This window comes from Pan troglodytes, chromosome 11, assembly GCF_028858775.2.
Source record: "Pan troglodytes isolate AG18354 chromosome 11, NHGRI_mPanTro3-v2.0_pri, whole genome shotgun sequence".
NCBI lineage: Eukaryota > Metazoa > Chordata > Mammalia > Primates > Hominidae > Pan > Pan troglodytes.
Window position 1 is genome coordinate 20,793,324 of NC_072409.2, and position 12,709 is coordinate 20,806,032.

General features: G+C 43.2%; 1 long non-coding RNA gene across 1 annotated transcript; it reads right to left on the minus strand.

The window, feature by feature from the left end:
- Positions 1-956: 956 nt before the first annotated feature.
- On the minus strand, positions 957-4,825 carry LOC134807600 (uncharacterized). Its single transcript, XR_010148487.1, has 3 exons — positions 4,620-4,825; positions 2,339-2,464; positions 957-2,086 (listed from the first exon to the last, which is right to left on the minus strand). It is a non-coding gene; the product is annotated as an uncharacterized LOC134807600 (long non-coding RNA).
- Between the last annotated feature and the right edge of the window lie 7,884 nt (positions 4,826-12,709).

Below are 12,709 nucleotides of genomic sequence, written 5' to 3' on the forward strand. Positions count from 1 at the left end.
TTGTTGTCCATATTCCCACTCAACTCTTATAATCTCTTCAAAAACTTCTTTGGCTTTCAGAGAATGACTTGGGTGCTGTTTCCCAGATTGTGCTGCTGCATTTCGTGTATACTTTCATTATGGCAATATCATAATTATTGGTAATTTCTTAATGCCCCTCCCCACTATACTGTAAATTCAACTAGGCAGGGAGGGCCCAGACCTTTTCATTACCGTATCTCCTACACTTGGCCTTGTGTGATCAGTAAATATTTGTTGAGTAAATAAATAAATAATTTAATCTCAGGGGCACTTTCTTTGATTTTAAAGATTGGGCAAAATAATATCTGCCCTGTCTTCACATATTTCCTTTTTTTTTTTCAGACAGAGTCTCACTACTCTGGAGTGGTGAGTAGACTCACTCACTAGACTGGAGTGCAGTGGCACAATATTGGCTCACTTTAGCCTCTGCCTCCCAGGTTCAAGCAATTCTTGTGCCTCAGCCTCCTGAGTAGCTGGAACTACAGGTGCATGCCACTATGCCTGGTTAATTTTTGTATTCTTAGTAGAGATGGGATTTCATCATATTGGTCAGGCTGGTCTCGAACTCCTGACCTCAGGTGATACACCTGCCTCAACCTCCCAAACTGCTGGGATTACACTTGTAAGTCACCACACCCAGCCACATATTTCTTACATGATTGAATGAGATAATGGATAGCAAATTTTAAAATATGTTCCATAATGATAATAGCTTCCATTTGCCAGGCACTTTCTACGAGCTTGCTGCTGCATTAGCTGCTTTCCATGTAACACTACTTATTGTCCCACATTAGTAAGATGAGTATTATTGTTCCCCTCTGAACTGATAGAGACAACAGGAACTTACAAGGGATTCTTAAGGCATCAGGAATTTGAGTGATTTGTCAAAGATCATAGAGTTAGTAAATAGCAGATCTGAGGCTCAAATCCAAATTTTGGGAGTGAAGACATGGGTGTATACCTTGACATCACTGCAAAATCCTGAAGGTTCAAAGATAGGGAGATTCCTAAAGAGAAAATTTATCCAACACAGTCAAGGAAAGAATTTTTATTGCTTTTATCTTACCAACAGTGAGAACTTCCTTGCAGAACCTGGAGTTTTAACAGCACAATTGCCCCACCTGATTAATCAGAATTGCTGTTTGTTTGTGCATGGAAGATAACTCATTATGGCAAATATGCATTATAAGGCCATAATATATGCATTTATTCAATTAAGTCTAATGTATTATTTAAGGCTTGGTGTGTGATATTTATCACTAGCAAATGCTAATTTATACAGATTATCAGAGTCTAATTAGGTATACAGCTTGTGAGGACAGTCTGTTACTTGGAAGGTACAGCCATGACTTACTCTACTCCGGGCCAGTATATTTATCAAAAGGTTTGGCAACATGGGCCACATATACACTTTAGTCTATAAACAGTTTTAAAGGTAAATGATTGGACTCCATTGCCATGGCTTCCTCTATTCCTTGTAAATCCACTGCCAGCATCTTGCAACAGTTCCACTGACCCAGGAGGGTCTCCTTACAATCATGCATCCTCTTGCACATCGATGCACAACTCTGCCAACCAGAGTTGGTGCTGGTTGAGCAGTTTTCTTCCCATAAAACCAACACACCTATATGCTTTAGTTAGGAGACAATGGAGCTCTTGAAACATTCACTCAACAAACAAGTACTGAAAAATCTACTCTATGCCAGGGTTTGTATTGGACATGGAGGATACAAAGATGAATGAGGCCAGGTCCCCGCATCAACAATCAGGATTATACAGACCTCTAGAGCACACGTTTAGCATCCCACATTTCTGGGATAGAGCCAGGGCTCTGTCATTGACCAGCTGTAACACTCAAATGCCCAGTTTCCTCATCTATAACAGAATTTATCTCTACTTATAATATTGTTACAAGTATCAAAGAAGTTACTGTTCGTGATACTGGATATAAACCGGCTCTCTCATCCATGCAGAATCAGCCCTTGGGTTCTCTGTATCTTCATTCCAGAATTTCAATCATGCCCAACATTTCTTGGTTTCTTCTGAAGATTTCACTATAGTTTTCCTATGGCGATGAAAGTATAGTTTATAGTTCTTGTTCTCCAGCTATCTACCTTAAAAATCTTTATCAGAAACGTTCCTTTCTCCAAGTAGCTTTTTTTTTCTTGCCCCCCTTTCCCCAGACAGAACATACCCCATTCTCTATGGTCCTCACCAGGTCAGCTCTCTTTTCAAATTTCCATGCCTTTCACATCAGAAAGAAATTCCTGAGGTTTAAAGGATCCAACTGGGCCAAGGGATCTTTGAAAAATCCTACCTCTGTCAGCTGCGATTCTTGCCCATTTGTGTGGGATGCATTGCTCTTGATTTGGGAAAACGATGGACTTGATACTTTATCACTGTATATGAGCTGCTGAGTTACACAGGGATCATTTCTATGAAACTAAAGAAAAAGGGAAAGAAAGAATTAGATGTCTTTCAAACAAGACAAATGCGCTATCAACTTTAAATTTTGTAAAATCTTCTGGAAGGTTACATGTCTCCCAGCTGCTGGCATAAAAGTATCAATTCCTGATAGCCTTGGACCGTTTTTGTTGTCAGGCTTGAGGCTATTTTACCAGAAATTATGGAGACGAAATATTGAGCGAAATGAAACAGAGCAATGTAAGTTCCCATTATTTTAGTGTAACCATTTCTTCAACTTAAGAAGAGTTAAAATAATTGTATTTACCACCATATACACCCCACAAGGATTCATTCTATAATTAACATGATATAATAGTAGTATAATCAATGAAGTAAGCAAGCCATTAAAAAGTGGGGAGATCGGATCTCAACACATCCTTGCACCTGATCTTCCTCCACTCCTTACTCACCCTTTTCTTCAGCTAAAGGGCACCTCTGTTCTCATAGATGCCTGACAATCACTCCTCTCCCGCTTTGGGGTTTTCTCCTGTTATTTTCTTAGTCTAGAAGAATCTCCCTGCCCACCTCCATCTATACATGCCAAAGTCTCACCCATCCTTCAAAGCTCAGCTCAAAAGCAATTAATTTTTTGAGCCCATGCTACATACTAGACACTGATTAGTTACTCTATATTAACTCACTGAATTCTCATAACCACCCAAAGTTGAGAACTTTTATTATCCCCATTTCACAGACAATGGCACTGAGACCCAGAAAGATTAATGGACTTCCCCCAAATCAAAGAACTCGTGTTTGGTGAAGCTGGAATTTGAATCCTGTGATCTAACTGCAGAGTCTCATGCCCTAAACTTCTATGCTCAATGCCTTCTGTGATTGTCTCTTGGAATGTTTTTCCCTCCTTTGAGTTTTCTATATGTTCACTTTATGTTACTTTAGGTTCAGTTCTTTTAAGACACTTTTCATTCGATTTTTTTGTTTTTGAGACAGGATATTGCTCTATTACCCAGGCTAGAGTGCAGTGGTGCAAGCATGGCTCACTGCAGCCTTGACCTCCAAGACTCAAGTGATCCTCCCATCTCAGCCTCCCAGGGAGTTGGGACTACAGGTGTGTACCACCATGCCCATTATTTTTTTGTTTGTTTGTTTAGAGATGGAGTCTCACTATGTTGCCCAGGCTGCTTTTGAATTCCTGGGCTCAAGGGATCCTCCTGCTTTGGCCTCCCAAAGTGCTGGAATTACAGGAATGAACCACCACACTTTGCCTTCACATTCTACCTTGCATTTAAATTATGTCTCCCCCTTAGCTTTCTCCTACTAGACTAGTTGAGGGCTTAACCCACTTGTTCTCCTTGTTGACTTTTTAGAAAAGAACACATGATAGGAACCCCGTTAATATACAAGCATAGAAACCGTGGACCAGAATAAAACCACACAATTTTTCTGCAGAATGAGTGACATCCAAGTTGTCACTCTCAAACAATGGAAATTTAGGGAAACAGCCTGTGGTTAAACAAAGGATTTTCCCCCTTACTCATGCAATACTTTGGGCTGGAACGTTGGTTTATAAACTGACTGATTATGAGTGTGCTGGGGACTTAAAAAAAAAAAAAGAGTAGAAGATTTGTCTTCTCAGCAGGAAATGAGGAGGGAAAGATTAGGCAACTGTAAAGAAGCCAATTTGTTTTTTTTTCAAACATGAAAGGAGAAAAATATATAATTTAACGAAGAAATTATCTCCAAACGCCCAGGGAACCCCCTGCTTGTCCAAACAGACAAAACACTCAAACATTCTGTGTGTTTTTGCAGGATGTCAATTTGGCACTGGCAGTGGAGGGGAGTAGGATTAGGCACCCATAGACACAGACATGCAAGGCAAGACGTAGAAGAGCCAGCCAGGGAAGATGAGCGAGACTAGCAATGGCTGTGAGGCCAAAGGCTGTGAGCAACTTCAATGCACACGTGGTGTGACTGAGAGAGGAACTCAGCTCTCTATGCCTCCCATTAGCTCTTCAGTACCTTCCCAAATTTGCTTGATATTAAGAATCATCTGAGATGATGGTCCAAAACACAGATTCCCAGCCTTCCTCCCAAGCCTCCCGAATAAGTCTCTCCAAGAGGTACCCTGGAATTTTTAAACTCAACAAACACGCTTAATGATTCTGAGGACCCACCTGAGGCAGGGAAGCACTGTTGTGGGCAATGGGAGCTGAATTCCGGTTCTGCGATACGCTGGAATGTCCAAGTCCTCAGGGTAAGGTAGCAGAAGAAGGGCTGCATTGGAAGTTGAGAGAACAGTGGGTCCTGTAGACTCATTGGTCCTTGATGCTTCAGTTAGGAGCGCTTGCCCATCTCACACTTTTTCTGATGTGTCCATGTAGTGCTTTATGAAGTGGACACCTTGATTTCTGAGGTTCTGTTGCCAATGTTACCCCATCATGACCATTTAACTAAAAAGACTGAGGCATTCCCAAAACAAATTCTTAGTAAAAAACTACAAGTCTAGAGTAGGAGCAGGTTTTGCAGGCTTTGCAGGAGGAGGCTTTGCAGCAGCCAGCTTCCAAGATTGCCCTTTGTTATTCTACTTGATTGATAGTGTGCCCCTGTGCAGACTACTTCCATACTGGGTAGAGCTGACAAATGTCACCTGTAAGATGTTGTGAAGATGGTGGTTTGACTTTTAAGATAAGCCATAAACAACATTGCAGGTTCCATCTTGCTCTCTTGGATGGCTCTTTTTGTAAGGAGCCAGCCACCATACTGTGAAGGAATTCAGCAAACAGCCCTATGGAGAAATCCAGATGACCAGGAACTGGGGCCACTCACAGCAGTCATCATGGACCTGACAGTTGAGCCACCTGGGAGACAGATTCCCCAACCACACGTGAGCCCTTAGATGACTATGGCCCAGGCCAACATTTTGGCTACAACCTCCTGAGAGATGCTGAGCCATGATCACTCATAAGCCTCTCCTTAAATTCTGATTCACATAACTGTGAAAGGTGGCAGAGTTTATCATGGTTTTAAGTTGCTACATTTTGAGATGATTTGTTATGCAGCAATAGATAAATAATACAGTTTCTCTCTCCCTTGTGTCTGATATTGGTTTAAAGAAGGTCTAGGAGGCTGGGCGTGGTGACTCATGCCTGTAATCTCAGCACTTTGCAAGGCCAAGGTGGGTGGATCACCGAGGTCAGGAATTTGAGTCCAGTCTGGCCAACATGACAAAACCCCATCTCTACTAAAAAATACAAAAATTAGCCAGGTGTGGTGGCATGTGCCTGTAATCCCAGCTACTCAGGAGGCCGAGGCAGGAGAATCGCTTGAACCTGGGGAGGTGGAGGGTGCAGTGAACCGAGATTGCACCACTGCACTCCAGCCTGAGTGACAAGGCAAAGTGAGACTCTGTCTCAAAAAAAAAAATAAAAAATAAAAAAATAAAATAAGAGGTCTCGGAATGGATGGTTCATGTAGACGGTATGTGGCATAATAACAACCAGCATGTGTGGAATCCATACTAAACACTTTACATCATTTCATTTCATCTCATTTAATCTTCTCAAAAGGCAGGCACATTTATCCTCATTGTATAGTTGAAAAAACTAAAGTTTGAAAAAGTCATGTCTTATGTCCACAGCTTTTGATCTAGTAAGAGTGAAGTCAGAACTTGAAAGAAGTTCTGTTTCCAAATGACTTCCCTGCTCTTGGTCTGCTTCCTGGGGCATCTGTGGGCATTTTGTACCCATCCTACCTTACCCTCGTGGAATGTGTGCCACCTCACTTAGACTTGGTCTGTACATCTGCAGAAAGAGGATGCGTTAGGCTGCTGCTGCTTGGATGTAGTGAGGGGAATGCTGGCCCAAGTTCAGTCTGGCTGAATCACAGTTGCCTCATTGACAAAATGGGGAAAATAATTACTATCTCACAGGGCAGTTGAAATAATTCAATTTCATAATGCCTATGCCATTGTTTTACAAACTCTAACAGCTAACACCAAAGTAAATTATTGTTTTTATCATGATTTTTGTTATGTTCATCTATGCCAAGCTCATAAAGATTATGGGATTAGAAGAGCCAATTACAACAGCCCACCCAGTGTCTATGGAAGGGCCCCAACTTTAAAGGCAGTCAATATATCCATTTTTTCCAGAAAATGAAAGAAACATTGAATAGCTATTTATTGTCTTCCAGCTATAATTGATTATGGGATGAGAGTTGTTTTGTCGATCTTCCATTACAGTGCTTGAATAAAAGGTTAGTAAATAATAATGATAACAGAGAAAAACTACACATTCTTTCTCAAATCCCACCCACGCTGCCTCTCTGACTTGTGTATATTTGAAAATGGTCTTTACAAATATCAATTCTGGAAAAAAATTTACGTTGCATTATAAATATAAAAATAAAACCAAATCAAAATTATTATCTTGGCATCCTGGGGACCCTCCCTGGTGTGGATGAGGGGGCAGAAAAGAGGGAGTGGGAAAGAATGAAGGGAGGAGGACAAAGACCATGCCCGGAATTCCCATGCCAGTGGAACACTTGAACAGCCTGTTTTTCTGTCCTTTAAAATTAAAAACACAAATCAATTTCACTCAAATTCTAAAAGCAGAAAGGAATGGGGGATTTGACTGGTAATGTTTAGAAATAAATGATTTCTGGAAATGTATTGTGACTTAAAAATTGAGAAGTTCTGTCTTTGTAGAATGAAAAGAGAGAGAAGCTACAATTTCCACACGCAAACAAACACCCCATCTCATCAACTCCACCCATTTCCAGCTCCTGGACATTTGTCTTATTTGTTTCCTCCTCTTCTGAAGCAGGATTTCTCCTGGACAGCAGCCTCCTCAACGTGGGGGCTTATCTATTTATCATCCCTCTCTTCCAACATTGCTTCCCCCACCACCCCCAGCCACACAGACAGCAGGGATTCTTCTGTCATTCTTTTCTTCCTTTTCTTGGGGGCACTGTATAGTCTGACCCTAGACCCTCTTTCTCTCCCACAAAGCTTTTATTTGAAAGCAACAGAAAAGAGGATGGAAACTGAGGGTATTAGAGATTGAAAGAGAGGAGACAGGAGTGGCTGCCAAGACAGAGAAAGAACAAGACAGGCACAGACAGCATGCAGGGATGGACTGAAAAGTGAGAAGTCAGGGAAGAACATGGGTTAAATAATCGATTTGGAAACTCACTCTTTGCCAGAGATTTTAATCAAATCATTTCCTTAACCCCAGGAATCTTCTGGGAATTCATTCCCTCTTTCTCTGTCTCTGTCTCTCTCTCACACTCTCTTCCTCTTTCTCTATCCCAGACTCTACACAGAGCCAAAAATGCCCTTAGCTATGGCCTGTGCCAGCACCACCACATGTATCTCTATTCCCTCCACTACACACATGTGCAATCGCACAACCACACACCATTACACACACACAAAACCACCCCCCACCCCATATACTCAAGAGATGAGAAAAACCAAGCAAGTGGCCTGGGCAAGGCAAGCCCAGATCAAAGGGTTTTGGACTAGTGTCCTTTCCCTCTCCGTATACTGTCTGAGGGGTACTGTAATTAAGAAACAATTTATTCCTTTTCCCAACACATTGGATAACTACCTCTCATTTTACTCAACCAAAGTGGCAACAAGGCACCACAGGCACAACCCTGACAGAGAAGGAAAGCATTCAGGGAAACTGGGAGGTGGGGTATTATAAGCCTTCTTATTTTTTTAAATGGGTACTATTCAAAAGAGCTGATTTCTTCACTGGCTACAGGTTATGTAACATCTAAATTATTTCCGGATTTTCTGAACAGACCAGAGATTCAGAATGATGGCACCCGCCTCTCCAGATCTGAGGGCTGCTGTCTTCTCCCAGAAGCCCCTCCAAGCCGCTCTGACCCCTGGTCTGGGGCACCCTTCTTCCTTCCCGGCATTTTTTACAAACACAACCTTCAAAATTATTTCAGAGGCTTTGCGACCCTTTTGTGGCCCTGCACCGCCATCATGTGGCCAGAGCTAACACTGCATCCATGTACACTTAACGTGAAAACCAATGAAACCTTAAATGGGAAGTGGCGTAAGATCAGGATTAACCTCCAGCAGATCCTAAGTGGGGTACTTTCCTGTCTTTGCTGCTGGTATATGCTGAAAACTATATTTGGAGGCCTTTTACACTTACGTTCCTCCGCTAGCCCCTTTTCATGGAATGCCTCTTCCCTCGTGTACTCTAAGTTCTAAACTGTAAGAAACTTGCTCATAGGACCAAGCACAATTAATCTCTGACCTTCAAACACGTTTCATTTTATTTATTGTGATCGTAGCACTTACCAAAATTCTAAACTGTATGCAAATTAAATGTGTGTGGATCTCTCTCCCCTACCAGGAAGTGAACTGGCAGATGGCAGAGACTGTTTTATTCACACCTCACAAATAGTAACGAGTCTTTAAAAAGTATATATTGAATGGAGAAAATACAGCAAATAAATGACTCACTAATTTCTTAGTTACCCTGCTTAACTTGCCCTGATGACCTCTTCCTTCCTCTTTTCTGCACAGTGTTGGGCACTGTGCAGCATATAGGTAAGAAACCCTGGAGTAGGAATCAGAATTAGGTTACACCCATGGGAGCTGCGTACCCTTGAGTCAGTCACTTTTTCCTCTAGGAGCCTTAGTTTTCTCAACTATATAAAGAGGGGATTGAATTAAACAAATCACTAAGGTCCATTCAGGTAGATGACGAGGTAAGTCTAAACAAAACTGACTTTTACTAGAGGAATTTTGACTCTGCTTTAAGAGACAAGATGCACTATAGTTATATTATTTTTCCACTTACTCCAAGGTAATAATACACAGTATTAGGTACCCAATAAATATCTGGAAAATAACAGATGAGAACAGAAAAAAAGTCAATAAAAAAACAAATTGACCATAGAGCAGTTGTGAACGACAAATGGCACACAACTCCATTCGTAATTCACATTCAGACTTTTTATGTCCTGACATAAGCATGCTGCAGAAAGACGTATCAAAGGCTGCTAAGGTTAAACATAGGCTGTTCTAGACTTTTCAGAGAATGTTTCTTGGAGGCAAATCACATTAACAGCCAAACAAATCTGGCTCTAGATAAAGGAGAGGATGTTGTTTGAGATGCAAGAAGGACAGCATAGTGCAGGCGTTACAAAGCAGATAGGAACAGTAAACAACAAATTGTGGCAGTATTAGCCACGAACTCTTCACCTGGTTTCAGAAGAAGCCGCTATCAAGTTGTAATCTAAATGAGTATCACCTGAAAAATCACCATGCTCCTATAACCGGAAACCCAAGCGGAACACTTCTGTTCCTCATATTGTATTTCACTGATAGTTAGACACAGTCCAGCCCAACTGCTTATTTTCAAAGACAGCACAGAAAGGAAGAAAGTCCACCTTGTGTTTCTGGAGACCTCTTCCTATGCCTCGCAGTGGGTCAGGCATGTTATATCTGCTTAACAAGTTGTTCGGTACAATGTCCTATGAACACTCTCTCTTCTACAAATATTAACAGATTTAGTACCTAGTACTGAGAGGTGACAGACTGCCGGCAGTCCTCACAGCCCTTACTCGCTCTGGGCGCCTCCTCTGCCTGGGCTCCCACTTTGGCGGCACTTGAGGAACCCTTCGGCCCGCCGCTGCACTGTGGGAGCCCTTTTCTGGGCTGGCCAAGGCTGGAGCCGGCTCCCTCAGCTTGCGAGGAGGTGTGGAGGGAGAGGCGCGGGCGGGAACCGGGGCTGGGCGCGGTGCTTGCAGGCCAGCGTGAATTCCGGGTAGGCGTGAGCTCGGCGTACCCCGCACTCGGAGCGGCCGGCCGGCCCAGCCGGCCCCGCCGGCCCCGGGCAGTGAGGGGCTTAGCACCTGGGCCAGCAGCTGCTGTGCTCAATTTCTCGCCAGGCCTTAGCCACCTTCCCGCGGGGCAGGGCTCGGGACCTGCAGTCGGCCATGCCTGAGCCTCCCCCCCGCCCCTCCGTGGGCTCCTGTGCGGACCGAGCCTACCTGACGAGCACCACCCCCTGCTCCGGGGCGCCCACTCCCATCGACCACCCAAAGGGCTGAGGAGTGCGGGCGCAAGGCGCGGGACTGGCAGACAGCTCCACCTGCAGCCCCGGTGCGGGATCCACTGGGTGAAGCCAGCTGGGCTTCTGAGCTTGGTGGGGACGTACAGAACCTTTATGTCTAGCTAAGGGATTGTAAATAAACCAATCGGCACTCTGTATCTAGCTCAAGGTTTGTAAACACACCAATCAGCACCCTGTGTCTAGCTCAGGGTTTGTGAATGCACCAATCCACACTCTGTATCTAGCTACTCTGATGGGGACTTGGAGAACCTTTGTTTCCACACTCTGCATCTAGCTAATCTAGTGAGGAGGTGGAGAACCTTTGTGTCTAGCTCAGGGATTGTAAATGCACCAATGAGTGCCCTGTCAAAACAGACCACTGGGCTCTACCAAACAGCAGGATGTGGGTGGGGCCAGATAAGAGAATAAAAGCAGGCTGCCCGAGCCAGTAGTGGCAACCGGCTCAGGTTGCCTTCCACGCTGTAGAAGCTTTGTTCTTTTGCTCTGCAATAAATCTTGCTGCTGCTCACTCTTTGGGTCTACACTGCCTTTATGAGCTGTAACACTCACCGCAAGGTCTGCAGCTTCACTCCTGAAGCCAGCGAGACCACTAACCCACTGGGAGGAAGGAACAACTCCAGACGCACAGCCTTAAGAGCTGTAACACTCACTGCGAAGGTCCGCAGCTTCACTCCTGAGCCAGCGAGACTACGAACCCCACCAGAAGGAAGAAACTCCAAATACATCCGAACATCAGAAGGAACAAACTCTGGACACGCCGCCTTTAAGAACTGCAACAGTCACCGCAAGGGTCTGTGGCTTCATTCTTGAAGTCAGTGAGACCAAGAACCCACCAATTCCGGACACAGTACTACTTCATTGGTAGTGGCTGTTTGGAATAGTGTGATTAAAAGGACCTGGGCAAGGCATATGCCAGGAATGTGGCCAGGCAGATGTCTACTCCCAGTGCAGGCACTTGAAGAATCATTACACGGAAGCACCGAGCCAGGCAATAGCAGGCAGTCTCTGCCTACTCCCATGGATGTACGAGAGAAATAGTCACCATGAGGTGCTCAGAGTTAGTCAATGAAAGGCTCGAAGCCTTCATACTAATTGTTGGAGTATGAAGCCTTTCTGCATATATTTTCCTGATGAATAGAGCTATGATTATTTAATTTGTAATGGACCAGAAGGGACTGATTTTACCAGGGCTAATGGCCAGGAACCAAGGATACTGAGCCCAAGAATTTTTCAAAATGTATCTGAAAATAAAAGAGAGTAGTCAGGAGTTTTCCTTTCTTGTTTCCAATAGTGTGTGTATCCTATTGACAGGATAAATTATCTTATTTCCTCCACCTGCTGTCTTTTGAGGTTACAATATAGATAGCATAGGGTTATTGAAAGAATCATTGGAACATAGAATTCACAGGGACCTTGGAAATGGACTTGTGTGGGGATGACAATATATGGCACTGGTATTGCCATTCTCCCAGCCCCTCCCATAGCAGACTTTGCTAATTCATTTAGCAGGAAAATAGCAATGCCATTTGTGTCCTGAGGCATATTTTCAGCACACTGCTCCAGACTCATCAGGGTCAGCACTTAAGATAAAGCCATTTTCTAACCTTTGAACCTTGGCTTTTGGGAGAGTGACTTCTCAAAGTTGCAGTTAGGGTCAGAACTAGAACCCAGATTTTCTGATATCCAAATATTTCTCCGCTTTCCTGTTCAGTCGTAAGCTTCCTAAAGATAAGCATCATTTCCTTTTTTCCTTGGGGTTTAAAAAAATTAAATTTTATTGTGTTTATTTGAGATTTGCAACAAAATGTTATAGGATACATATAGAAAGTAAGTTGGTTACTAGTGTGAGGCAAATTACCATATCTGTCATCTCCGGTAGTTACTTTTTTGTGAGTGATCTTTTTTATTTTTCAATCAATCAATACATGGAAAGCATTCCAATTAAGCAACTGCTCATCCACTAAGGCATCCAGAACAGAAACTTACTCTCGACCTTCAAGAAATTGACATTCTCCCACACCCAACTCTCTCTGTGCCTTGATGCCTCTGTTTAAGTGGTTTTTAATGTTGAAAATATCTTTTTCATTCCTTCCACTTGAAATCTACTCAAAATACATATTGTCCTCAAGGATTCCAGATTTGTCTTTTGCTAGCACCAC